Here is a 27062-nt window from a genome sequence, read left to right on the forward strand (position 1 = left end):
GTTTCACAAAAACAAATTAAGAGAATTTATTTCCCAATACCTGAAGATTTGCTCAAAAAGAAATACTTAAGAATTCTTCACTAAAAAAAAAATGCTACTGGAATATGAAACTTCAAGCAAAAAAAAAAGTAGCTGTATAAATATACTAGACTATTTGTTTTATGCTAAAGTATTTAAAATACTCATTACCTCAAACTGTAAGAGGAGGTTTATTTAGAAAGTTACAGAGACAAAAAGAAGAACCTCTGGAAGAAATGGGCGCAGGGAACAAGTTACAGAGGCAAAAGTAGGGCCCTTGGAGCTTAGGAAAAAGTACAGGTAATGTGCCTGGGGGAAAGATGAGGGGAAGAGGAAAGTCACTGACTTGCTCCTGGGAAGGGGAGTACATGCTGGGTCCTTTTGTTAACAAACAGCAAGTGGGGTCCTGTTGCCCACTGCCACACTCTAGGCAAAATTCCAGAGGCAAAGGTTTAGTAACAAAGGAGAGGAGTCTTTACTCCAAAGCTACACAATTTTAGAGTAACAGCTTTCCACATGCATTAGTCACTTAAGCCTATCAATTAAGGCTAAAACCTTTAACACTTTACAGTTTTAGTCATTTAAAACTATCAATTAAGGCTACAACACTTAACTCCCAAGTTCCCCTAACATGCCCCATTAGTTTTTAATTATCTTATTTCTATGGCATTAATTTGCCAACTAAAACAGAAGATACAAAAGCTACACAATTTTGGGAGAATGGCAGGCTTCTGCCTCAGAGCCTGTCTGTTCTGGAACACCCAAAGAATAACCCTGCCTCGCCCTGCAAGGCCAGCCCCATTCCAGGCTGTGAGTTCCTTTGGGAAACATGCAGGCAGCTGCAGCAGTATCATCCAGGCATCTTTGAGAAGAGTGCCAATTTCTGCCCTCTTATTTTAAACTTTCGGGGGCCCACAATCCCATGCATTCCAGATGCATTCAGACTCTCAGCCAATCCCTACTAGGCTGTTTACCATTGCCTCAGGCAACCTCCTCCTACTCCTCCCCAGTGATCTGATCAGATCTCTCTAAACCAATTTGTCTTAAGGGTTTTAAAGGCTGGGGGTTTAGGCAAGGTCTTCCAGAAGGATCTCAAGAGAATATTCATCAACTTTATGCTCATATGCCAAAATGAGATTTATTCCCTTAACTTCATCTGTCCCTGGGTGTGGTAAGCACAAGTAGCACTAATTGGATTTCTTGTATCTATCTCCATGAGCTCACTGACTTAAGATATTTATCCTCTAGTTGCAGGAAAAGTATAAACCATTTACTCTTAAGGGTCCTGGGCTAGGGAAGATTGGATTTTTCAATTTACTAGATGGCTATAAATGGCTTGGTCATTTAACCATATGTCTTAGTTTCCCTATTTCACTTGTCCAGGCTTACTAGCCTGTCTCATTCTCCCCTCAGAGACTTCCATCCCTGAAATCTCTTAGGGGTGATAAGGGAGGAGGGTCAGTATTTAGTAAAGCCTTCCCAGTGACAAGAGCCATGTGGTATCTGCCTATATAGGGTATGGAAGTTTCTCCCTGCCTGATCTGTGGGAGACAAGGAATCCAAGACTAGAACACAGAGGCTGTTAGCTGATTCTTCTTAAGTAGGAATAGGATGGAATCCCTGAAGCATGATCCTGATACTGAATTATTGTATCCAGAAGTGAAGTTAGTAGACCGCTCTTCATTTCACTGATTCAATTATGTAGTCCTAAAAATAAGTCAGTTCAGTTAAATTGTTGAGTCTCATTTCAGGAGGCAGTGATGCAAATGGGTTTCCCAAGTGAGACATACTGTGTAGACAAGGAATCAGGCATTTAATAAGGAGTATGCCCTTCCATCTCAGTATTAAAATATGTATTACTTCTGAAAGCAAAAGTTATGCCCTGGATGGTGTGGCTTAGTGGATTGAGCACTGGCCTGCGCGCGAACCATAGGGTTGCCGGTTCAATTCCCAGTCAGGGTGCATGCCTGGATTACAGGGCAGGTCCCCAGTGGGGGGCGTGCAAGAGGTAACCACATGTTGATGTTTCCTCCTCTTTCTCCTTCCCTTCACCTCTATCTAAAAATAAATTTAAAATTCTTAAAAATAAAAAACTTATGTCTAGGAAGATTTCATTCTATATAAAAATAAAACACGATAAACATAAGCAAAAAGGGGAACTATACGTTTAATTGAAGTACTAAAATATGAACTCTCAGTAGACTGTAAAAAATAGGTACATATATTGTAATTCCTAGATCAAACTCAAAAAAGCACCAAACAAAAGAAGCTAAGACATACATTAAAATGGAATACTAAAAATATTTAAATAATCCAAAGAAGGCAAGAAAGGCTGGGGGGGACGCATAAAACAGAAGGGACAAACAAAACAATTTTTTAAATGGAAGGACTACATTCAACGGATTTAGTAATTTCATTAAATTTAAGACATTGTGACTGTCAGATTGTATTTTTAAAAAGGTGTAGTTATACTCTATAAGAAACATATTCATCTATATTTTTATAGTAATAGTAAAAATGAAAAGAAATATAGCATGCAAACACTACTCAAATGGAAAATGGAGTGTACTATTAAACAGAATAAATGTCAGACCAAGGCAAATGTCTAGGGATAAAAAGTCGACATTACATAATGATAAAAGTCAAATCACCAAGAATAAGTAACAATCATAGATGAACGATACCAACTAAAGAGGTAATACAAATAAATGAAGTATAACTAATATAAGTGAAAAATACACAAATGTTAAATTGCACAATATAGTTGAAGACTTCAATACTTCTTGAATAATTGATAGAGCAAGCAAAATCAGCAAGGATGCAAAAACATTGTGAGTCAACTTAAGCTAATAGACACTTAAAGGATTCTTCCACTAAGAGTAGAGTAGACATTCTTTTCAAGTGCACATTAACATGCTAGATACATCAAGTAAGAAAAAAAGGGACTGAAGTAAAATCAGAAGAAATAAAGGAGGAAATGTTAAAATTGATACCACAGAAATACAAAGCTCATAAGACTACTATCAACAATTACATGCCAACAAACAAGACAACCCAGAAAAAATGGATAAATTCCTATGGAAACATACAATCTATCATAACAATTATGAAGAAATAGAAAATCTCAACAAATTTATTTCTAGAAAGAGAATAGAATCAGTAATCAAAAACTTCCCTACAAACAAAAATCCAGAACCAGACTGGTGATTTCCAATGAACACCCAAAGACTATGAATCCTCCTTAAACTCTTCCTGAAAAATGGAAGGACTGAACACTTCTGATGGGGGAACTCTGACAGAAGAGTTTAAGACTTTAGCCTTAGTTGAGAGGCTTAAGTGACTAATGCAGGTGAAAAGCTATTATTCTAGTAACTGGAATGCATGACCTCTTTCTTGACTCCAAGAGCTCCACAGGCTGTTCAACCTTTCTACTCCAGGGAGTCTACAAGCCATGGAGATGGTATCAGAGCCACTGTGTTCAGGGAGGGAATGCCTGTGATGCACATAAAGAATCAGTGATCAACAGATAATGAAGTACTAGGAAAAATCACCTCCAGACTGCAACTCTTATCCAATTACCCTCTTTTCCAAACCCCTTAACCACCCTTCTTGTCCTTATAAAAAGGCTTGAGATGTTAAGACAGTTTTTGAGGGTATATATTCTGCCATCTTCTCAGATCATCGGCCATCTGAATATGAGGCAGAAGATAGAATAGGAAACCCCAAGACACTACAGCTGTCATCAGCATCTGGATTTCCAAGAATGCCTTGTGACACCTGATAATAATTAGCATTGTAGTTTCCTCCCTGAGTCGGCAATCAAGAAGGATTGGGGGAAATTTCATGTATAGAAGCTTAATTTAAAAACTTATAAAAGCCTATAACCCTTCAATAGAAGGGAGTTGTTCCCTGGCCAGAGATGGTCCACTCCCATTACTTGGGAAGTGTACTTTCCCTAGTAAATTTCCAGCTAGCTTTGCTTTATAATAATATCTGTGTGGTCAGTACAATTCTTTGTTCATGTCATCACCAGCCTGGATGCTGTCTCTATCTGCAACAGTTTAGAGTGACCCAAGGAAACTTCTGTGGAAACGCTGGAGTGGTAAGAAAACCCCTTTCACCCTCCCCAGTGGTTGGAGGAGATTTTGGTTCTCTCTGTCTCCTTTATGCTTTGGGACACCCCAGTTGTTTGAAGAAAGTGTGTCGCTTTTGTGTGGGCATGGGCTGGGCAGTTAAAGGCCAATAGGGCATTAAAAGACTGCATTAAAAGACTCCTGTGTGAGGATTACTTGGTCACGGACTAGGGTTAGAGACTAGCTCCCCACCAGGCACAAGACAATATCCATGCAACAACAAAACACCCTGTAAAACATAACATCCTTTCCCCATGGCTTTCCATTCAGGACTACTGAATGGAAAGGGTTGCCAGGTACACCTCCCTTCTTCACTAGCCAACCATGTTCCTCCTAAAACTTGCTTCACCCACTGCCTTTCTATTTTGCACCTCTTCCCTGTAAATGTTTGCTGCATTTGCTGAACAAAGGTCAAAGACTGTCAGCCCTTTAAGACCCTTTAGGAGGCCTTCCCAATGCAGGTTAGGTTCGTAAAACAGATTAACTGGCCAGATCCTGCCTCCTATAGAGAGGAATCAATTACAAGGAGGTGAGTTAATCAATTATGAAAAGCACAGGAGCAGAGGAAACTAGTTCAAGTTAAGCAATTATGAGAGGAGCAGGAGAAAATAGTCCAGGTTAATCAATTACAGTCCCCTTCCTACAACTCCCTGCAGGAGTCCAACTTATAAGCATCAATTCCCAAGTTAATCAATTATAAGGAAACTAGCCCAAGTTAATCAATTAGGATAAGACCACCAATTAGAACTGTTTTATAAAAGGTTGGGCAACGAAGCCTCTGAATTAGATACCAAGAAAGAGTAAAATTAGTCCACGACAACTCTAGTTTGTTTTCTCTCTTAGTTTTCCCAGTCTGGTAGCTTAGAATGGTGGGATAATGGGATGCCCTGTAACCCACTAGGGAACTCCTAGGGCAAATGAAGAGGAACACCTCTAGGGTGCCAGGAAGTTCCACTCTCTTCCTCAGGTATGCTATGGACAAGATTACCCTCTATTCCCTCAGGATCCCTGTTGGGATGCACCCTTAGAAACTGGGAAAAATTTGACCCTGAAAACCTCAAGGAAAAAGTGGCTAATTTTCTTTTGCACTACAGCTTGACCTCAGTATAAACTGGGAGGTTAGGAAGTTTGGCCTAAAAGTAGAAGCAACAATTTTTAAAGGTTGGGCAAATGGCCAGAGGTTCCTTATGTTCAAGCCTTCATGGCACTGTATTGCAATCTAGCCCTCTGTTCTGGGCCAAGGTAGGCAGCCCTTCTAGAGGTCAACAACAACATCCTGGATGACCCCCTTATAAATTCCCCACCTGTCTGTCTCTCAGGGGGAACCAAGTAGGCCCCAGAGTCCTGAAGTCTCTGCTCTACCTCAGAGAAATTAACCTCCCCTCCACCTTACTACCATAGTCCAGCAGGGTATACTCGAAGTGGAGACTCTTATCTCCCCACTGCTCCTGCCCTCCTGCCCCTAGGGAAAGTAACAGGTACAGAAGGACTCAGATACATGTACCTTTTCAACAACTGATCTGCAGCAGTGCAAAAATAGACTAGGAAACTTCCCTGATAATCCTGAACACTTCACTCGTAACTTCCAAACCTATTAACCCTTGCTTTTGATATGTTCTGGACATAACTTTATACAATCCTGAGCACCTGATGCTCTCCAGAAGAGAAGCAACAAATTTGGAAAGAGGCCCCAAAACATGCAGACCAATGAAATGCTCAACACCCCAATGATGTAGGATTGGCACCTTAAAGAGTCCCTAATCAAGAGCCCAATTGGGACTATAATATCAGGGAAGAAACAGAAAGAGGAACACCGTGATTTAGTGTTTATTAGCTGGGATGAAACAATGCTTTAGGAAGCCTGTAAATTATGACAAGGTCAGAGAAATAACACAGGAAAGGAAGAGATTCCTGATCGCTTCCATAATAGGCTAGTTGAAGCACACAGGAAATATACTAATCTAAATCCATCATCTCTAGAAAGTAAAGTATTAATGGGGCAGAATTTCATTAGCTAGTCAGCACCACATATTCACAGAATGCTTCAGATATTACAAATAAGTCTGCAAACTCCTATGGCCTAACTAATAACCACTGCCTTCTCAGTGTTTAACAACTGCGATCTTGAGGAAAGGAAGGAACAGATCCAGCATAGGAAAAAGGGGGAGGAAAAGCAGGCCAGGTTAATAGCATAGCTGTGAGCAGCACCACTGGCAATGTCTGGCCACTTCAAGGTAACCCACGAAAGGCACAAAAATGCCAAGGGCAAAAAGACTGAACACCTAAGGCCATGGCAGCACTTGAGGACTGAGGGTGCCTGGGGAACAGAATGGCCTCAGCCTACACCAGAATTTCAATCTCTAATGAGGTACCCTGGCTAACCCTTGATATAACAGGTAAGAAAACTAACTTTCTTGTTCATACTGGCTCACTTATTCCGTCCTCAATTCTTATAATGAACCTCTCCTCCTTTAGTTCAAACAATATTATGAGGATTGAAGGAAAATGTCGAACTTGTTCTTACACACACCGTCACCTGTCAATTTGAAAGGCAAATTATTAAACATTCTTTCCTAATTATTCCATAATGTCCATACCGTTGCTAGGACAAGACCTCTCGACAAGATTATGGACCACTTTGAACCTCCAGGAGGTCCCAGTTAAGATCTTTGAAATTATGTTAGCCAATAAAAGAAAATTAGAAAATGCCATCCCAGAATAATTTTAAAGGAAGTAGGTCCCCTAGTTTGGGACTCTGGAGTTCCTGGAAAAGCAAAGACTATCCAAGCAGTTCAAATTCTCTTAAAATCTGGGCAGCCTATAACCATAGGAAACAGTGTCCTATCAAACGGGATTCCCTAGAGGAGCTGCAGCCCATCATAGAGAAATTTATAACGCACAGACTACTAGGACCCTGTCAATCCCCCTGTAATATTCCAATCCTCCCCGTTCTTAAACCGACAGGGGATCACAGATTGGTCCAGGATGTAAGACTAGTTAACAAGGCTGTTGTTCCTCTCCATTGTCTTGGAGCCAATGCTTACATCATACTAAAGTATTGGACTATACGCAGTGGTATACAGTTTCAGACTTAAAAGATGCCTTTTATTGCATCCCTGTCCACTCAGATTCCCAATACCTGTTTGTATTTATTTGAGTGGGAAGACCCCAAAACAATGACCCATCAGCAATATACCTGGACGGTACTACCACGTGGGTTTAGAGATAACCTTCACCTGTTTCCAAGAGCATTAGAAAAAGATCTAAGGGAATTACAATTACAAGAGGGAGCTGTCTTACAATATGCAGATGATATCTTAAGTCTGCAGCCCCTCAGTGGAAGCCTCAGATAGTAATACCATCCAAACACCGAACTTCCTTGGGGACCAGGGATACCAAGTCTCTTAAAAAAAAGGCCCAAATTACCAGACAAACTATTTAGGATGTATCCTAACCCCAGGATCTACACAACTGTCACAAGAAAGAATAAAAGCAATCACCGAGCTCACACTACTCTCTGCCAAACAATAACTCCACTCTTTCTTAAGAATGGTTGGATATGGCAGAATTTGGATCCCAAGCTTCGGATGAAGTGCAAAACCTTTATACAAAGCTACTAAAGGACCAGACACCAAACCCATTATATGGGGAAAGGAACATGATCAGGCTTTTAATAAAATCAAGCAGGCCTTAGGCACCCCTAACTTAAACAAGTGTTTCTCTTTACACTTAGCAGAGAAGCAGGAAGTAGCCTTAGAGGTCCTGGTCAACCAGTAGGAAACAAACCAACGGTTGTATATTTCCCTGAAAACCTAGATAATGTAGCAACTGGGTAGCCTCCGTGTATAAGAGCACTTGCAGCCACAGCCACACTAACAGGAAGCTGCTACCATTAACTCTTGGGCAGAAGTTAAAGGTCTTAACACCACATGTAAGGTACAAGGAATATTAGAAATGAAAGGGCATCTCTGGCTAACAGGAAATAGATTCACCAGATTATTAGGCCCTTCTTCTGGACAATCCTGAAGTAATTAAAAACCTGTAATACCTTAAATCCAGCCTCCTTCATGCCTACAGAATCATCTCCAGACTTGACCCATTACTGCTCAGAAATTATTAATCTTACCTATTCCAGTAGAACTATCTTGCTAGACCAACCCTTAGGAAACTGATGAAGTATGGTTCATAGATGGAAGCAGCTTTGTACAGGATATGCAGTAGTTAGTTTATATGACACCACTAAGGCATAACCCCTTCCACCCTTGACCTCAGCCCAAAAGGCAGAGATTATGGCCCTTACCTGAGCTCTTATTCTAGGACAAGGAAAAAAGAACTAATATCTATACATATTCCAAATATGCCTTCCTGTTCTGCATGCTCATGCTGCCATATGGAAAGAAGGGGCTCCTTACTGTTAGGAATTCCCCCATTAAACATGGACCAGAAACCCTAAACCTAATAGAAGTGGTTAAGCTCCCTGAGCAAGTGGCAGTCATGCATTACGCAAAGATCACCAGAAGGATATGTCTTCTATCTCCCAGGGAAATAGAAGGGCAGATCAAGAGGCAAAGAAGGCAGCATTAGGGACTGCTGAACAACTAGCCTTCTGTGAACAGCTCAGATATCAAGTCCAACTATACATCTGGGTGATACCTTAGGCTTTGGAGCAAGGGACATCCACGAAGGACCTTGGATATACATCAGCCAAAATCTCTTCCTTCCCCAGGCCTCCCAGTGGAAAGTTTTAAAGGCTTTGTATGACTCCTTCCACATAGGAAGGGATACCACAACAATGATTAACAAATTATTTGTAGGCAAACGACTAACAACCACCATAAAGAATATCTGCCTGGCCTGAACTCTTTCTGCCCACAACTACCCTGGGAAAAACAAAAAAACAAAACAACAAAAAACCTCTTCTACCATTCTTAGAACCTATTCAGTGAAGAGGGACCTATCCAGAAGATTGGCAGATTGAATTTGTCAAAATGCCTCCCTTTAGAGCAGTGGTCCCCAACCTTTTTGGTACCAGGGGCTGGTTTCATGGAAGACAATTTTTCCCCGGGGGATGGGGAAAAGAATAGGGGGCAGAGCTCAGGCATTAATGCAAGTGAAGCTTTGCACACCTGCCGCTCACCTACTGCTGTGCAGCCTGGCTCCTAACAGGCCACCACTGACTGGTACACGTCTGCAGCCAGGGGGCTAGGGACCAATTACAACTAATACAATTGCAGCAGTAATCAAAAACCTCCCAGCAAACAAAAGGCCTGAACTGAATGACTTCACAGGTGAATTTTACCACACATTCAAAGAACTAATAGCTATCCATCACAAACTATACCAAAGAATTCAAGAGGAGGGAACAATCCCAAGAGGGCAGCATTATCCTAACTCCAGGATTTCTTTTTTTTTAAGTATACTTTATCGAATATGCTATTACAGTTGTCCCATTTTTTTCCTCCCCTTTATCCCCTTCAACCCTGCACTTCCCCTCCCTCTAACACCCCACCCCCTACACACCTTAGTTCATGTCCATGGGTCATATATATAACTTCTTTGACTTCTCCATTTCCCATACTATTCTTAACCTCCACCTGTCTATTTTGTACCTACCAATTATGCTTATTCCCGGTTTCTTTCCCTCCATTCTCCCCTCTCCCCTCCCCACTGATAACTGTCCCTGGGATCTACATTTTTGTGATTCTCCTCCTGCTTTTGTTTTTTAGGTGTGGTTGATAATTGTGCATTTGTTGTCATTTTACTTTTCATAGTTCTGATCTTTTTCTTAGATAAGTCCCTTCAACATTATATGAATATAATAAGGGCTTGGTGATGATGAACTCCTTTAACTTGACCTTATCTGGGAAGTACTTTATCTGCCCTTTCCATTCTAAATGATAGCTTTGCTGGATAGAGCAATCTTGGAGGTAGGTCCTTGCCTTTCATGACTTGGAATACTTCTTTCCTGCCCCTTCTTGCCTGTAAGGTTTCTTTTGAGAAATCAGCTGACAGTCTTATGGGAACTCCTTTGAGGTAACTGTCTCCTTTCCTCTTGCTGCTTTTAAGACTCTCCTTATCTTTAATCTTGGGTAATGTAATTATGATGTGTCTCCGTGTGTTCCTCCTTGGGTCCAACTTCTTTGGACTCTCTGAGCTTCCTGAACTTCCTGGAAGTCTATTTCCTTTGCCAGATTGGGGAAGTTTTCCTCCATTACTTTTTCAAATAAGTTTTCCATTTCTTGCTCTTCCTATTCTCTGTCTGGCACCCCTATGATTCAGATGTTGGAAAATTTAAAGTTGTCCCAGAGGTTCCTACGCCTCTTTTCATTTTTTTGAATTCCTGTTTCTTCCTTCTGTTCTGCTTGAATGTTTATTTCTTCCTTCTGCTCCAAATCATTGATTTGAGTCCTGGTTTCCTTCCCTTCATTGTTGGTTCCCTGTATATTTTTCTTTATTTCACTTTCTACAACCTTCACTCCTTCCTTTATTTTGCATCCATATGCAATCACTTCTCTAAGCATCCTGATTACCAGTGTTCTGAATTCTGTATTTGATAGGTTGGCTATCTCCTCATACTTTTCTGTATAACTCCTTGGTTGTTGGACTTCCATACAGTTCAATTTTCTGGAAGTTCTGGTTGTTTATTGTTTTTAAAGTGGTCCTTTTTTTTGGCTGTGCAAGGAAGCAATGGGTATCTACCTACACCTCCATCTTGGCCATAAATCCTTATCCTAATTTGAAAACCAGATAAAGACACTACAAAGAAAAAACATTATAGCCAATATCCCTGATGAATATAGATGCTAAAATCTTCAACAAAATATTAGCCAATAGGGTCCAGGAATACATTAAAAAAATTATATACCATGATAACGTGGGATTTATTCCAGGGATGAAAGGTTGGTACAATATTTGCAAATCAATAAATGTGATACACCACATAAACAAAATGAAGGCAAAAGAAATCACATAATCATATCCAAAGATGCAGAAAAACATCTGACAAAATCCAATGTCCATTTATGATAAAAAAACTGTCAGCAAAGTGGAAAAACAGGGAACGTACGTCAATGTAATAAAGGCCAAATGTGACAGACTCACAGCCAACATCATAATAAATGGGAAAAAACTGAAAGCATTTTCCATATGATCAGCAACAAGGTTGTTCTCCTTCACTACTCCTATTCAACATAAAAGTACTGTAAATCCTAGCAAAAACAAACAGAAAAGAAGAAGAGATCTAATTCATCCAAGTTAGAAAGGAAAAAGTAAAACTGTCATTATTTACAGATGACATGACACTATACAGAGAACCCTAAAAATTCCAGCAAAAAACTACAGAACTCATAAATATGAATTCAGTAAAGTGGTAGGGTACAGTATTAATATTCAAAAATTGGTGGCAATTGCTTCTCAGCACTTTGCCTACTCAAGTGCAAAAATTGGTAGCATTTGTATTTTACATATAAATTAAATGTTCGCTTAATTAATTTATATATATTTATTTTAATCCTCACTTGAGGATACGTGTTTTGATTTTAGCCGGAGAAGACCGGAAAGGAAAAGAGGGGTTTGAAACGTTAATGTGGGACAACCATCAATATGTTACCTCCCATATGCACCCTGACTGGAGATTGAACCCACGAAGTAAGTATGGGCCCTGACCAGACACTGAATCCACAACCTTTTGGTGTACAGGACAAAGCTCCAACCACCTAAGTCATCCAGCCAGGGCTTAGTGGCATTTTTTACATTAATAGTGAACTATCAGAAAGAGAAACTAAGAAAACAACCCCATTTACTATTGCAACAACAACAACAACAAAAATAATAAGGTACCTAAGAATAAATTTAACCAAGGAGGTAAAATATCTGTACTTGCAAAACTATAGGACACTGAAGAAAGAAACTGAGGAAGATACAAATAAGTAGGAGTATATACCATGTTCATGGACAGGAAGAATTAACATCATAAAAATGCCCATACTACCCAAAGTAATCTACAGGCTCAACACAACTGCTACTAAAATACCAATGGCCTATCTCAGAGAACTAGACCACATATCCCCCAAATTTATAAGGAACCCCAAGAGACCCCAAATAGCCTCAGCAATCTTGAGAAAGAAGGCAAAAGTGGAGGTATTACTCACCTGATACAAAACTATACTACAAGGCGGTAGTCATCAAAACAGCATGGTACTTGCATAACAACAGGCATATAAATCAATAGAACAGAATAGAGCCCAGAAATAAACCCATGCCTTTATGGTCAATTAATATTTGACAAAGGAGGCAAAAACATGCAATGGGGTAAAGACAGTCTATTCAATAAATAGTAATAGGAAAATTGAACAGATACATTAAAGAAAAACTAAAACTAGTCTACTTCCTTATATCATATACAAGAATATACTCAAAATGGATTAAATATTTAAATGTAAGTCTGGAAACCATAAAAATCCTATAAGAAAACATAGGCAGTAAAATCTTGGATATTCTCCTAGCAATATTTTTCCGGATATATCTCCTTGGGCAAAGGAAACAACAGAAAAAATACATAAACAAATGGGACTACATAAACTAAAAATATTTTGCACAGCAAAGGAAACCATCAACACCCCTATATTTATTGCTGCATTATTTACAATAGCCAAGATTTGGAAACAGCCCAAGTGCCCATCAGTAGATGAGTGGATAAAAAAAGCAGTGGTACATTTACACAATGGAATATTATGCAGTGGTAAAAAAGAAGGAAATCTTACCTTTTGTGACAGCATGGTTGGACCTGGAAATTATTATGCTGAGTGAAATGAGCCACTTAGACAAAGACAAGTGCCATACAGTCTCATTTATATGTGGAATTTAATAAACAAAATAAACTGACAAAACAGAAACAGAGGCATGGATATATGGAAAAGACTGATGGCTGTCAAAAGGGAGCAGGGAGCAGAGGATCAGATGTTAAGAAGGTGAAGGGGATTAGCCAAAGAATATATACGCATAACACACAGACAAGTGTGGTGATGGCCAGAGGGAATGGGGGAGGGGGCTGAATGGGATTGAGCAAAGAGGTAGAAAAATGGGGATGTCTATAATAATGTCAATAAAAAGAACTAAAAAATAAAATTGCAAAACAAAAAGAAATAAATATTCCTGGTTCCCTGATAACTGTGAGCTTGCTATCCCATTCCTAGACTGACAATCTCTAGAATTCTTTTATACGAGAGAAAAACTTTAGCTCCTTGAAGCTACTGTTAACTTCCAGTTTCCTTGACTGGAAGACAAATGTAACTGTGATAAATAGAAGATAGAAAGATAAATAGTAGATAGATAAATTTAACTAAAAATTGTGATGTAAGAATTACAGGAGGGAGAGTGAGGATGTAAAATGTACTATAGCTATTAAATTCTTATCTTACATAACAGGAAGTCAATAAATAATGTCCAAGCAGAAAATAAACCGATGAAAAACAGAAGTAAATGCTTAAGGGACATCCCCAAATGTATTTGGAAGCTAGTACAAAAATCAAAGAATGGGAGCATCTCATTAGGCTTTCATTATATGCTTTGTCCTGTTTTCTTTTTAAAATTATTTGCATTTGTGTGTTATTACTTAGGTAAAAATCTACAATGAAAATATTAATGGTGAATAATTTAATTAGCTATTACAAAAATGTAGTGCTAATGTATAGTGAAGAAATAAAGTTTTCTAAAGAGAAGTCTGGCCTTTTTTTACCCTCAGCTACTGAAAGGTGATCTCTATGCCCCTAAAACGCTTGATAGGAGTGTCTTTGTTTGCTTGAGGGCTTTGGTCAATGGACAATCTGTGATTTATGATGGGGGCTTTGGGCCACATCGCATCAGTTTTATCCTTGGGAAGAATGAGAGACTAAGGGTATTACGCCTGACGGCTGCAAAAGGTTTAGAGATGAGGTCAGTCATGCAGGGAGTATGTGACTTGAGTCCCAGTAGGAAGTTTGGACACCAAAGGCTTGGGGGAAGCTTCCCTCATTGGAAATAACTCTGTGCATATTATCACACGTGGTAGCCAGGAAAAGGTAACATCATCCATGACTCTGTGGGGAGTAGAAAACTAAAGTCTCAGTTTAGACTTCTGGACTCTGCCCAAAGCTTCTGTTCCTATTTTAAATCTGTATCCTTTTTCTGTAATTAAGTGACCATGAGTAACCAGCTTTCAATGAGTTCTGAAAGTCCTTCCAATAAATTATCAAAATTCAGGGTGGTTTTAGAAACCTCCCAACCTTGCAACTGGTGTCAGAAGTTAGGGCAATCTGGTGGACACTGTGCTATCTAAACTTGATGCTTTGGCTAATTCCAGGTAACCAAAGAGGAAAGAGAGGAAAAACAATAAAGGGAAAGGGCAAGAAGGGATGTTATATTTCTAGAATGCCTACTTTAGAATCCCTATTGGGTGCTTTATATATATATTCATTTAACCCTGAAAATTCTAACAAAATAGATACTATATCTACTTTATATATAAGGAAATTATGTCTAAAGGTCAAGTAACTGGAATGATACTACAGAGCAAGTATTTAGTAGTTCTGGATACAAAATTATCCTTTCAGATTTCAAGGCCCATGTACTTCTCACTATATTATGCTGCTTCCCTAACACTATCATCCTTCCTGTATCAATTATTCATAGAATGCTTAGTCTTAATTTTGACATCTGTCTGGGAATCCAGGATCAGATCTATGTAGTTCTCTTTATAAAACTAACAGAGTTACCACCCGAATTATTCTTGATAAAGACAAGTGAAAATCACCTCACAGTAATTCAAACAAAACATCAAAAAATACATATAGTGAATCCAAAGTTGTAAAGTAGCCTAGTACTAAAATTTAGAACTTATTCAATGCATTGAGTGCCTTCAGATTTCTTTCATGTGGAAAAAATTAAATAGCTACAAAAGAAACAGGAAAACCATAAACTCTAAAGTTTATTATAAATAAACCAAAGAAAGCACCCAAAGGAAATGTCTGCATATTCACAAAAATGTCTGTTATAACAATATTACAAACCCCTCAAATATTACAGCTGTAGCTTTTCTTTGTCGAAACTAAAACTGTTACATTAAAAATTATGTGCAAAATTCAACAGGTGAATTAATAATAGAGTCATAAAACCAGTTAGTAGTGAAAATATTTAAGAGGAAGACATTATTATATTGAATTCCCAAATAGAAGAAAAAGAGTGTCAGATTAAGTAACAGATTTTTGAAAGTGAGTAATTTTTCTGAATGTGTACATTCAATGCATGTACATATGCAAGTCCCAGGTGATTTTAAGTTTTTGGAAGCATAATTATTTTAAGTCTTATTATTGAAAAGAATGTTAAATAATACGGGCAAAGACTGAAATAGGGTTAACTGGATGCTACCACCTTCAATACAAAACCAAATTTCTAATATATAAATACTTAACTATCTAATTTGACTTAGGAATAACATTCTAAATAAGTTTAAAGATGAGAAGCAATTTCTTTTTCAGTATTGTGATTTGCAGAGTTCACCCAGTAATACCAAAATCGTCCTCTAGGCAGAGGGTCACACTGGGCACCAGGGCTTACTCTGGTAAATCCTTGGGTCCAAGGGGGACTTAGGACAGAGGATTATCCAGAGGAAGGAAACAGGCAGCGGGGAATCAGAAAGTGAGTTGTATAGCTTACTTATGTGATAAAAATTATCTCTCTTTTTATGGTCACCAACAGCATTTCAGTGAACACTGGAAGTTTACTTAGAAGTGCTAGTAGGGAAACAGAGTTATGTCAAGAACAAGTCACATCTGAGAAGGGCATACTATTCAACTTCAGAAGAGCCACACACAGTGCAAGAAAGTGAAAGGCCCTAAGCTAACCACCTAGTTTCATCAGATTAATCATGGCAACCAGTGGCCTAGACAGCCTTTAGATTCAGTAGGATACCAAAAAAATGGGGGAGGAGGGGAAGGAAGTGTGATGACAAAAACACTTAAAACAATTATTCCCTCAAAGAATATGAAATAAGCCAGAAAATAGCACATTATCAACCCTATATTCTGCGTAAAATGTGAATATGGTAGTTGAGAGAGAACCAGTGTGAGTTAAAATATTTATGAATTGTTTTTAAATTGCTGGATACGCAAACAACAACCACAAAGTTGTTAAATAATTAAGCTTTAGGAACTGATCAGACAAGGAAAGTTTCTCTGGTAAGAGCTGAGCCCAGCTCAACTAGGGTTAAGGTGCATCTCAAATGTGAGGGATGACTTCTAACTCAAAGCTTCTAAAATAACAAACCCAATGGCCCATCCACTTAGGGCCTCATATTTGGAAAGCAAGTGCCATTATATCCCCCTCACCAAGTCTATGTATTTCAGACTAATCTGACTTTATAAGATGTACACATTTATCCTTATTAACTGAGATCTGAGTCCTTCTATTCGGTTCAACTATGTGGCTCAACTGAACAATGTATCAAAGAACACAGCAAGCAATATGGTAAATGTTTCCAATCAAAACCGACTATTATATAATGAGATATATTTTCACATTTTAAAACAACCAGTATTTTCAGTTCTCGTCATCAGGGGGTACAAGCTTATATTGGAATACCCTCCTGCTATAAACATCTATAAAAGATGAACCAAATATACCAAACAAACAAAAAACCCATATCAGCACCAACAAAAAATACCTGATTATTGGCCAGCAGTAGACAACAACTGACTTTGGGTTATCATCCTTGAGAGAAGAGAAGCTAATGAATCAAATCCACATTCACACAGGCTTTCTTCTACAGGGCATTTTCCAAACAATGGTATATACAGAATTAGAGCCCAAGCAAAGAACAGTAGTCTTGCTAGGCTGAGAAAATTAAAATTAATGTTTGGGGCTAAAAGGTGGCTGGATTTTAGGGGCAGGTTACTAGAAAGGAAAGAGTCAAAGAGAAAAAGCTATAAAAAATCTACATAAAAATCCCCTACTAGTCCTTATCTGCCTCCTAGGTCCCTGAACAGGGTCAGATTCCTAGAAGACAAGGAAAGAGCTATTTAGAGGCTGTTAGCTAAACAAAGATTTCAGAGGTTGCACAGGTCTGAAGAAATAAAGTTCAGTCTCATTCAGAAAAGAGACACATTGATGAACACTCCAGTCATTTATTTCAGACCCTAGACAATCCATGCCAGAGATGAGAACAAAGCTGAAATAGACCTACCCTAACAAATGCTAAAACTAAGCCTCCACAAGATCAAAGTGATCCACTGGCAAAATTAACTGTCTGCCAGAACAAAATTCAATACAATTTATAGGAAGATAACAATCCAGAGCGTCTACAATAAGGGTCACAAATCTTTCCTGTAGAGGCCAGACAGTAAATATGTTTAGGCTCTGTGGGCCATAAATAGTCTCCATTGTACATTCTCAAAAACAACAACAAAAAACCCTTTAAAAATGTAAAAACCATCTTAGCTCATAAGCCACATAATAATAGCCACCAGGCTGGATTTGGCCCATGGTCCATAGTATACTGTCTGCTACTCTATATTACACTCACAATATCCATCATACAATGCTGAATTAGTAGATATGAAAGTAGGAAACTCATAATCAAGAAACAAAGCAGTCAACAAAAAGACTTAAGAGTAATCTACCTAGTGGTCTCAGTAAGGACTTCAAAAGAACTATGGTTAACATATTAAAGACAACAGAAGCAAAATACACAAAGCAAATTAAAATATGGAATGTTTCAAAGGAGTAGAATCTATAAAAATTATCATAAAGACAGTTCTAAAACTGCAAAATATATGTGATGGGTTAAATAGAAGAATAAGCACAGCAAAAAGCAGCACAACGTTATTAATAGCTGTTCAAAGTACAGGAAGAAATTATAAACAAAACAGAATATACGTTAGATATGAGGTGCAGTAAGATTCTAATATGTATACATAATTGAAGTCTAGATAGAGAAGAAAAAATGAGTCAGAAGTAGTATTTGAATCAGTAAAGGATAATGTTTTCAAATTTTACAAAACATTAACATACACATTCAAGAAGCTCATTCAATATCAAGCATCACACACCCATACACAAAACCACACCTAAGGTACATTACAAAGAAGTGACTAAAAATAAAAGATGAAGAAAAAAACCTTAAAAACAGGCAAGGCAAGAAAAGGACAAGTATCTTGTACTTCACGACAACAATAAGAATGAAAGATGACTTCTCAAGAGAAACATGAAAGCCAATAAAACGGCATCTTTAAACTAAAGAAAAAAAATATCAACATAGATTCTATACCCAACAAAAATACCCTCCAAAGCATGAGAAGTCACTAAAGACATTTTCAGACATCTCAAACAAAAAGCTGAAAGAATGTTATTAACAGGTCCTATTTCAAAGAATAATAAAAAAATTCTTTAGAACAAAGGGAAATGATTGTAGATGAAAACATGGATATACTGTACAAGAAATGGATGGCTGCAGAAGTATAGATATAAAGGCAAATATAGTAGACTACTGACTGCTTAAATCAGTAATAACAATGTCTTGTAGGGTTTATAACATATGAAGAGAATGGCAAGAATACATAAAAACAGGAGAAAACTAGCAAGCAAGTAAATGGATTTAAATTGTTTTAAAGCTTTTGCATTTAGGGGGAACACAACAGAAGTACTAAATAAAAGTAGACTTTCATAAGTCAGGACACATTTTATCATTTCTAAGATAATCTCTAAATGTATGATATTAAAAAGATTAATCACAAAAAGCTAGTAAAGGAGATCAAATGGAGTAAGAAATACAGGGACACAAGGAAATCTTATTGATGTGAGGGTGATCTGGCTGCAACATCTGTCACCCCACTGTATGCCAGCAGTGATTCAGCTAATCTGGCTGGCTAGACAGGTGTCCCCTTCCTTCCTCATCGCTCCATGTCCAGGGCTCCTGAAGCTGCAGCTCAGTGGAAGAAGATGACCTTCCCCAAGAGAGAGGACAGTTCTTCCGCCAAGGGTATACAAGTAGCTGTGCTCCCCAGCTAGAACCTCCAAACAAGCTCTCAAGGAAATCTTTGGTGAGTGAAGTATTCAAGACCTTAATCTGGTGGTGGTTCCAAGATGTATACATATATAAACATTAATTGAGTCATATACTGAAGATTTCTACAGTGCACTACATATTATTACATTTATTTATTAAATAAAAAATCTATGCATGCTTTCTAGAGTAAGGAGACTAAGCTTCAGAATCTTTCAAAATAGACTCTAACATATTTCTAAAAAATGTAATGGCTTACATTTATTTTCTGAAAATTTTTCCATAATGTATAATAGGCACTCAATACTTGTCATTAAGTATTATATGAATAACCACAATTTAATTTACTTCAGTACTTCCAAGGTAAAAAAAAAAATAGCTAATTCCCCAAAGTAATCCTTGACAACTGTTTTCTCATTACTTTTTAAGAATAAAACTGGAATTTTTACAATTACCATTTACATATATGTTTTCATTATTGCCAGGAAACGAACTGGGTTTTTGAAACACTACATGCACAATAGTACATAAATGAAAATATTTTATATATCTATATACGTAACAATAAACAATTATTATTTTGTAGAATTTTATTATTTTTCTAAGAACATACATCTGGAACTAGAGAATAGATCAACTGGATCAAAAGAAGAAGAATGAATAATCAACCTTTCTAAATGCATAATATCAGACACATAAACAGACACTTTACAAATATTCTCATTTAATTCTAAGCATCCTGTGCAAGGCAGATATTTTCTCTTAACAAATGAAGAATCTGAAACACAGAAAGGTACACCTATTTGACTAAAACCACAGAGATAGTAAGTCTTCAAAATTGAGACTCAGAAATTCAACATTAAGTAACTGCTGAGAAAATCACTCAAGACAAGCAAATTTCAATGTTAGTAACAGATTTATGTATGACAAACATGATACAAAACCTAACAACCATATGAGTCTGATGAAAGGACTATGGGATCAAAAAATAAACCAAAAATATGGTAACCTTAATTGTATACAACTATAAATCTGATTGATAGCATTCTAGTGCTTATAGGACAGTTAAAAAAAATTTCAAAATAGGGGAAAAAATCTTCAAACATCAATCACATAGTATAATTTTGGAATTTTCATACTATAAAAACTGGCAAATTATCATGTCTGTTTGCACTACAGATGACCACTTCCATTTTAACATCTAATTTTACTCAAAAAATCTTGGTAAACAAGTAAATTCTCTTTCAGTATACACTGAAAATCGATCTAAGGGGTATCAAAGTTAAATGAGGCAGACTGCATGGACAAAATGTTTGCTGAAGACACACTAAAATAACAGTGAAGGCAATAATCAGCTCATTCTGTGATGAACAAAAGCTCCTTCTCACTTCCCCCTTTCTACCGCCAATTCCTGTAAAAACTAGACATTGCCTCTCTGAAGAAAATGACCTAGGTAAGACTCTGGACTCAGGGATATCAGGTAGTTGATTTTTACTGTGCTGAACACAGGGAAAATCTACATAATAAATAAAAGCTTAGGAACTTCCAGACAAAATGGCAGCATAGGTAAACATGATTCACCTCCTTACACATGCACATCAAAATTACAACTAAATTAAAGAACAACCATCACTCAGAACTCTCAAAACTCAAGCTGAATCAAGTCTGACCATTACAGAATTAAAGAAATCACATCCACCCAGACTGGTAGGAGGGACAGAGATGCTGAAGAGGCTGGCCTCATATCCATGTGTGGTGGATAAGAATTTGGGAGGGATATCTGGGGAGCGAGTCCCAGACCCACAGCAGGCCCCCAGCCCGGGGCTCCAGTGCCAGGAAGATAAGTCTCGATAACTTCTGGATGCAAACACCAGTAGGGATTGAGTTGGTGGAAGAAACTACTGGAGTCCCAAAGACTTCCCCTTAGAGAAACCACACACGGATTTACTCAGACTCACCCCTTCTGAGCTCCAGCATTAGGGTAGCAAGTTGAAAAGCACCAGTGGCATACAGGGAGAAAGTGAAGTGTCTGACATCAAGGGGGAAGCAGAGGGACAACTTTCTCCCAGACAGAAAGACGGGCAGAGGTCACTGTCCCTTTTCTGAGCCCTCCCACCAGAGAGCCACAGAGCCAGCAGGCAGGTGACATATCTGAGACTCAATCAACCAGGCTAACACTGTTTGACCTGCCTTGGAGATCCTCAGAGACTCTGCCCTACCTAACTTAAGGGCCGACCTAAGCTGTTTTTCTATGTGAATGGCTCGTCTTGGCTCATGCTGCACAATTTCATCAATCCTCTCAAACAAGCAATACCTGGCCTAACTGAGGTCCAGGTCCAGCACTAGCAGCAGCCAGTCTAGGTTTGCAGCTTGGCTTTACCTGGGAATCTCTAAGCCCAGCACAAATAGCAGCCATCTCACACTGCTTTATAGCTCAGGAAGGGTGGCCCTGGGCAAAATACAGGTGGGGGTTGAACTTGGCCTGCTCTACCCAGTAAACCCCAGGGCAAGTGCACCCAGTGGACAGCTACAAACCACAGTGGAGCACCACCACCCTGCCCCTGCACAGCTGATTCTCCAAGGAAGGTGGAGGTTGGTGGTAAGTGGTCACCGCAAATCCTTGCAGATGTCTGGCCTGGGTAAATCCCTCCCACTGATCTGATAACAGCAACCAAGGCTCAACTACAAGAGCAGAGTGTACTCAGCCCACACAAAGGGCGCACCTCAGGTACCCAGCTTGGGTGATAGGGTAGGCTATGCCATTAGACCCTATAGGATACCTACTACATTAGGCTGCAGAGTCAAAGCAGCTCTACCTAATTACATAGAAACAAACACAGGGAGGCCCAAATGAAAGAACAAATCAAAACTCCAGAAATGAACTAAGCAAAATGGAGATAAGCAATATATCAAATGCAGAATTCAAAACCCTGGTTATACAGACACTCAAGGAACTTAATGAGGATCTCAACACAATAAAAAAGATCCAGTCAGAAACTAAGGATACACTAACTGAAATAAAGAACAATTCACAGGGAAACAACAATAGAGTGAATGAAGCTGAGAATCAAATCAATGATTTGGAATACAAGGAAGCAAAAAACAACCAATCAGAGTAACAAGAAGTAAAAAGAATCCAAAAAAATGAGGAGACTATAAGCAGCCTCTGGGACAACTTCAAGAGGTCAAACAATCGCATCATTGGAATGACAGAAGGAGAGGAGAAAGACCAAGAACCTGGAAATATATTAGAACAACAGAGAAAAGTTCCCTAATTTGGTGAAGGAAATAGACATGCAATTCCAGGAAGCACAGAGAGTCCCAAACAAGATGGATGCAAAGTGGCCCACTCAAAGACACATCATAATTTTTTTTAATATATTTATTGATTATGCTATTACAGTTGTCCCATTTCCCCCCCTCACTCCACTCCATCCTGCCCACTCCCCTCCCTCCCACATTCCCCCACTATAGTTCATGTCCATGGGTCATACTTTTAAGTTCTTTGGCTTCTGCATTTCCTACACTATTTTTACCCTCCCCCTGTCTATTTTCCACCTATCATCTATGCTACTTATTCTCTGTACCTTTCCCCCTCTCTCCCTCTCCCACTCCCCTATTGACACCCCTCCATGGGATCTCCATCTCTATGGTTCTGTTCCTGTTCCAGTTGTTTGCCTAGTTTGCTCTTGTTTTTGTTTTAGGTGTGGTCGTTAATAACTGTGAGTTTGCTGTCATTTTTACTGTTCCTATTTTTGATCTTCTTTTTCTTAGGTAACTCCCTTTAACTTTTCATATAATAAGGGCTTGGTGATGATGAACTCCTTTAACTCGACCTTATCTGAGAAGCACTTTATCTTCCCTTCCATTCTAAGTGATAGCTTTGCTTGATACAGTAATCTTGGATGTAGGTCCTTGTGTTTAATCTTGGGTAATGTAATTATGATGTGCCTTGGCTGTTCCTCCTTGGGTCCAGCTTCTTTGGGACTCTCTGAGCTTCCTGGACTTCCTGGAAGTCTATTTCCTTTGCCAGATTAGGGAAGTTCTCCTTCATTATTTGTTCAAATAAGTTTTCCATTTTTTGTTCTTCCTCTTCTCCTTCTGGCACCCCTATAATTCGGATGTTGGAACGTTTCAAGGCATCCTGGAGGTTCCTAAGCCTCTCCTCATTTTTCCAAGTTCTTGTTTCTTCATTCTTTTCTGGTTGGATGTTTGTTTCTTCCTTCTGGTCCACACCATTGATTTGAGTCCCAGTTTCCTTCTCATCACTATTGGTTCCCTGTACATTTTCCTTTGTTTCTCTTAGCATAGGCTTCATTTTTTCATCTGTTTTTCGAATAGATTCAACCAAGTCTGTAAGCATATTGATAACCAGTGCTTTGAACTGTGCATCAGATAGGTTGGCTATCTCTTCCTCGCTTAGTTGTATTTTTTCTGGAGCTTTGAAGTGTTCTGTCATTTGGGCCTTTTTTTTTTTTTTTTTGTCTTGGCGCATCTGTTACTTTAAGGGGCGGAGCCTTAGGTGTTCACCGGGGCGGGGTTGCACTGGTCGCTATGCTGTGACGCTGTACGTGGGGTAGGGGCCCAGTGGGAGCAATGGCGCCCGCCTCACTCTCCTCCAGCTTTCAATCTTTCACTCCGATACCCACAATCAAACTGGGCCCCTCTGGTGCTGGTTCCCCAGTGGGTGGGCTTGTGCACACTCTAGCCTCCTGTGGGTCTCTCCAACAACCTCTCCTGAGGGGCTGGGAGTCTCTCCTGCTGCCGCCCCAACGCCCACGGGCGATTTCAATCAGAGGTTTGAGGCTTTATTTCCCCGTGCTGGAGCCCTGGGTTGCACGGTCTGCTTCGATCCCTGCCTTTCGTCAGGTTTATCTGTGGGCGAATGTGGTGCCGCAGGGTGCTACCCACCGCTCTGCCAGCCACGTTCTCCGCCACTCTGAGTCCGGCCCTCTGGGTTTATCTGTGCAAATGTGGGGCCGCAGGGTCTGCTAGTGCTCGGACTGCCTGCGCCATTTGTCCCACACTCCACCAGTCTCGGTCCCGCCACAACCACGCGAGTCCTCTCCACCCCGGTGCCCGTCTCCACCCCTCCTACCAGTCTGGATGAATGTTTATTTTCTATTTCCTTGGTGTTGGTCCCCCTTGCTGTTCGATTCTCTGTCAGTTCTGGTTGTGCGAGGAGGCGCAGTGTGTCTACCTACGCTGCCATCTTGGTTCTCCCAAGACACATCATAATTAAAATGCTAAAGGTTAACATAAAGAGAGAATCGTAAAAACAGCAAGAGAAAAGCAGTTAGTTACTTACAGGGGAGTTCCCATAAGACTGTCAGCTGATTTCTCAAAAGAAATTTTGCAGGCTAGAAAGGATTGGCAAAAAAGACTCAAAGTCATGAAAAGCAGGGACCTATGGCCACGATTGCTCTACCCAGCAAAGCTAATATTTAGAATTGAAGGGTAGATAAAGAACTTACCAGACAAGAAAAAACTAAAGGACTTCATCATGAAACCAGTATTACATGAAATGTCAAAGGGACCTATTTAAGGAAAAGATCAAAACTACCAACAATAAAATGGCAATAAAATCATATGTATCAACAAATGAGTCTTAAAAAACTAAGCAAACAAAGGAAAGAGAGAGAACCAAGTATATGGAGAGTGTTTTGATGGTTGCCAGATGGGAAGTGTGTTTGGGGAAATGGGTGAAGAGGTGAAGGGATTAAGAAGTACAAATTGGTAGTTGCAGAATGGCCATGGGGATGTACAGCATATTACAGAGAATGGAGTAGCCAAAGAACTTATATGTATGACCCATGGAAATGAACAATGGTGTGGGGACTGCCTGAGAGAGAGCAGGTGCTGGGTGGAGGGGGCCACAGGGGGAAAAATTGAGACAACTGAAACATACATCCATATGTATACATATATACACATACACACACATATAAAAAATATAGTCATCAGCCCCTTTCTCTCATTAAGCTCTAAGAAAATGCAGTGAGGATCCTCCAACTACAGCCACATAATTGGCGGATTTCTCACTAGGGAAAAGAAATATTGAACTAACCAAATATTATTATATAATTACTTTGCTTACTGACAGGATGACAGAGAGGAAGTAATGTGTATGTGGGAGGGAAGGTATAAAAAATCTAAATTCTCATCCTCCAAAGTCAATACATAATATGAACAACATCAAGGAAAAAAAAAAAAAAAAAGGCAGCAAACAAAACCAGAAGTAGTATGAGGATGTTTCTTAGAGCCAAGGTAATAAATATGAGAGAAAAACGAAAGGTGTTGAGTGTGGTTACTTCTAAGAAGTAACAGGGTGGGAGTTTGTCAGTTTTTCTTAAAACACAGCAATTTTCATTTTTAAAATTGTATCCATGAATAAACCAATGAATGTGAAAACAAAAAACTTCTGAGGGAATCTGAGTAACATGCATAAATAATATTTTAAAACAAATTAACACATCTGCCCTGGCTGGTGTGGCTCAGTGGACTGAGTGCCGCCCTGCGAACCTAAGAGTCGCCAGTTCAATTCCCAGTCAGGACACATGCCTTGGTTGTGGGCTAGGTCCTCAGTAGGGGGCACGTGAGAGACAACCACACATTGATGTTTTCCTCTCTCCCTCCTTTCCCCTCTGTCTAAAAATAAAATATACACAAATCTTAAAAAAAAAAAAAGAAATTAACACATCAAATTTAAATAGGGCTGAAGTAATACTTAATAAATAATACTTGATAAAATAATAAAGTGTTGAAATTAAGAGGTCCTTAACAGAACTTCTTACATACACAACACAAACATACACAATCCTGGCTCTGCCACTGACTTGGCAAGTAACCTAATGACTATAAATAGCTGTTTTCTCCTATGTGAAATAAAGTCAACAGAACAATAATCGGGAAAAAATTCCAGAAAATTCCATCCTACCTGACAAATATGACTGCAAAATGGTTATAAGTAAATAAATTTTATTTAGCTAAATCCATCATCTTTATACTCCTTTCACTTTCCATCTCTATCTGCATCCACCACCTTTATAATTCTCTTTGTACTAATGATTTAGTTAACAAATACTTTAACAGATGAAAAAAGGAGACAATTCAGCCAACTAGTCATCAATACAAGCTATCACATAACTAGCATATGTATTAAATTTCACCTTATTTCAGGAATAAAATTTATGATTTATTGTTTCTTTCACCAACAAAAGAATTTCTGGCATTTTAAAATTATTATTCTTTGCTGTGTTCATATATATATAATAAAAAAACACTTTAGAGAACACCTTTAGTTAGTATTTTTAAGTACTTTTTATTGATTATGCTATTACAGTTTTCCCAATTTTTCCCCCTTTATCTCCCCTCTACCCTGCCCCCAATCCCTCCAGCATTTAGTTGATGTCCATGGTGTACAACAATGAATGGTACTGTGGTAATTTTAAGACTCTGAGGCTGCTGAAGTGCTTCCAGGTGAAAGGTACCACTCAGAAATTTCAGAATAATCAGAGAGAGAAAAAGAAAGCTGTGTACAAAATGTTAACAATGAGTCAATCTAGGTAAAGTAGATATGTGTGTATTCTCTTTCACCTTTTCTGTTGGCCTGAAATTTATTTTATTATTATTTTTAATCCTTACCCAAGGATATATTTTCATTCATTTTAGACAGAGGAAAAGGGGGAGAGAGAGAGAGAAAAATATCAATGTGAGAAACACTGGCCTCCCATACATGGCCTGACTGGGGATTGAACCTGAACCTAGGTACATATATGTCCTAGCAGGGATTGCACCCACAACCTTTTGGTGTACAAGACCAAACTCCAACCACATGAGCCACCCAGCCAGCGTGGCCTGAAACTTTTTAACAAAAA

The 27062-nt window shown here is 38.9% G+C and overlaps 1 protein-coding gene across 9 annotated transcripts in view; it reads right to left on the bottom strand.

Moving 5' to 3' along the window:
* Positions 1–27062, bottom strand: part of PTPN4 (protein tyrosine phosphatase non-receptor type 4) — a 249822-nt gene that overhangs the window by 178875 nt on the left and 43885 nt on the right. The window lies entirely within an intron of this gene.

The sequence above is a fragment of the Desmodus rotundus genome, chromosome 2 (genome assembly GCF_022682495.2).
Source record: "Desmodus rotundus isolate HL8 chromosome 2, HLdesRot8A.1, whole genome shotgun sequence".
Lineage (NCBI taxonomy): Eukaryota > Metazoa > Chordata > Mammalia > Chiroptera > Phyllostomidae > Desmodus > Desmodus rotundus.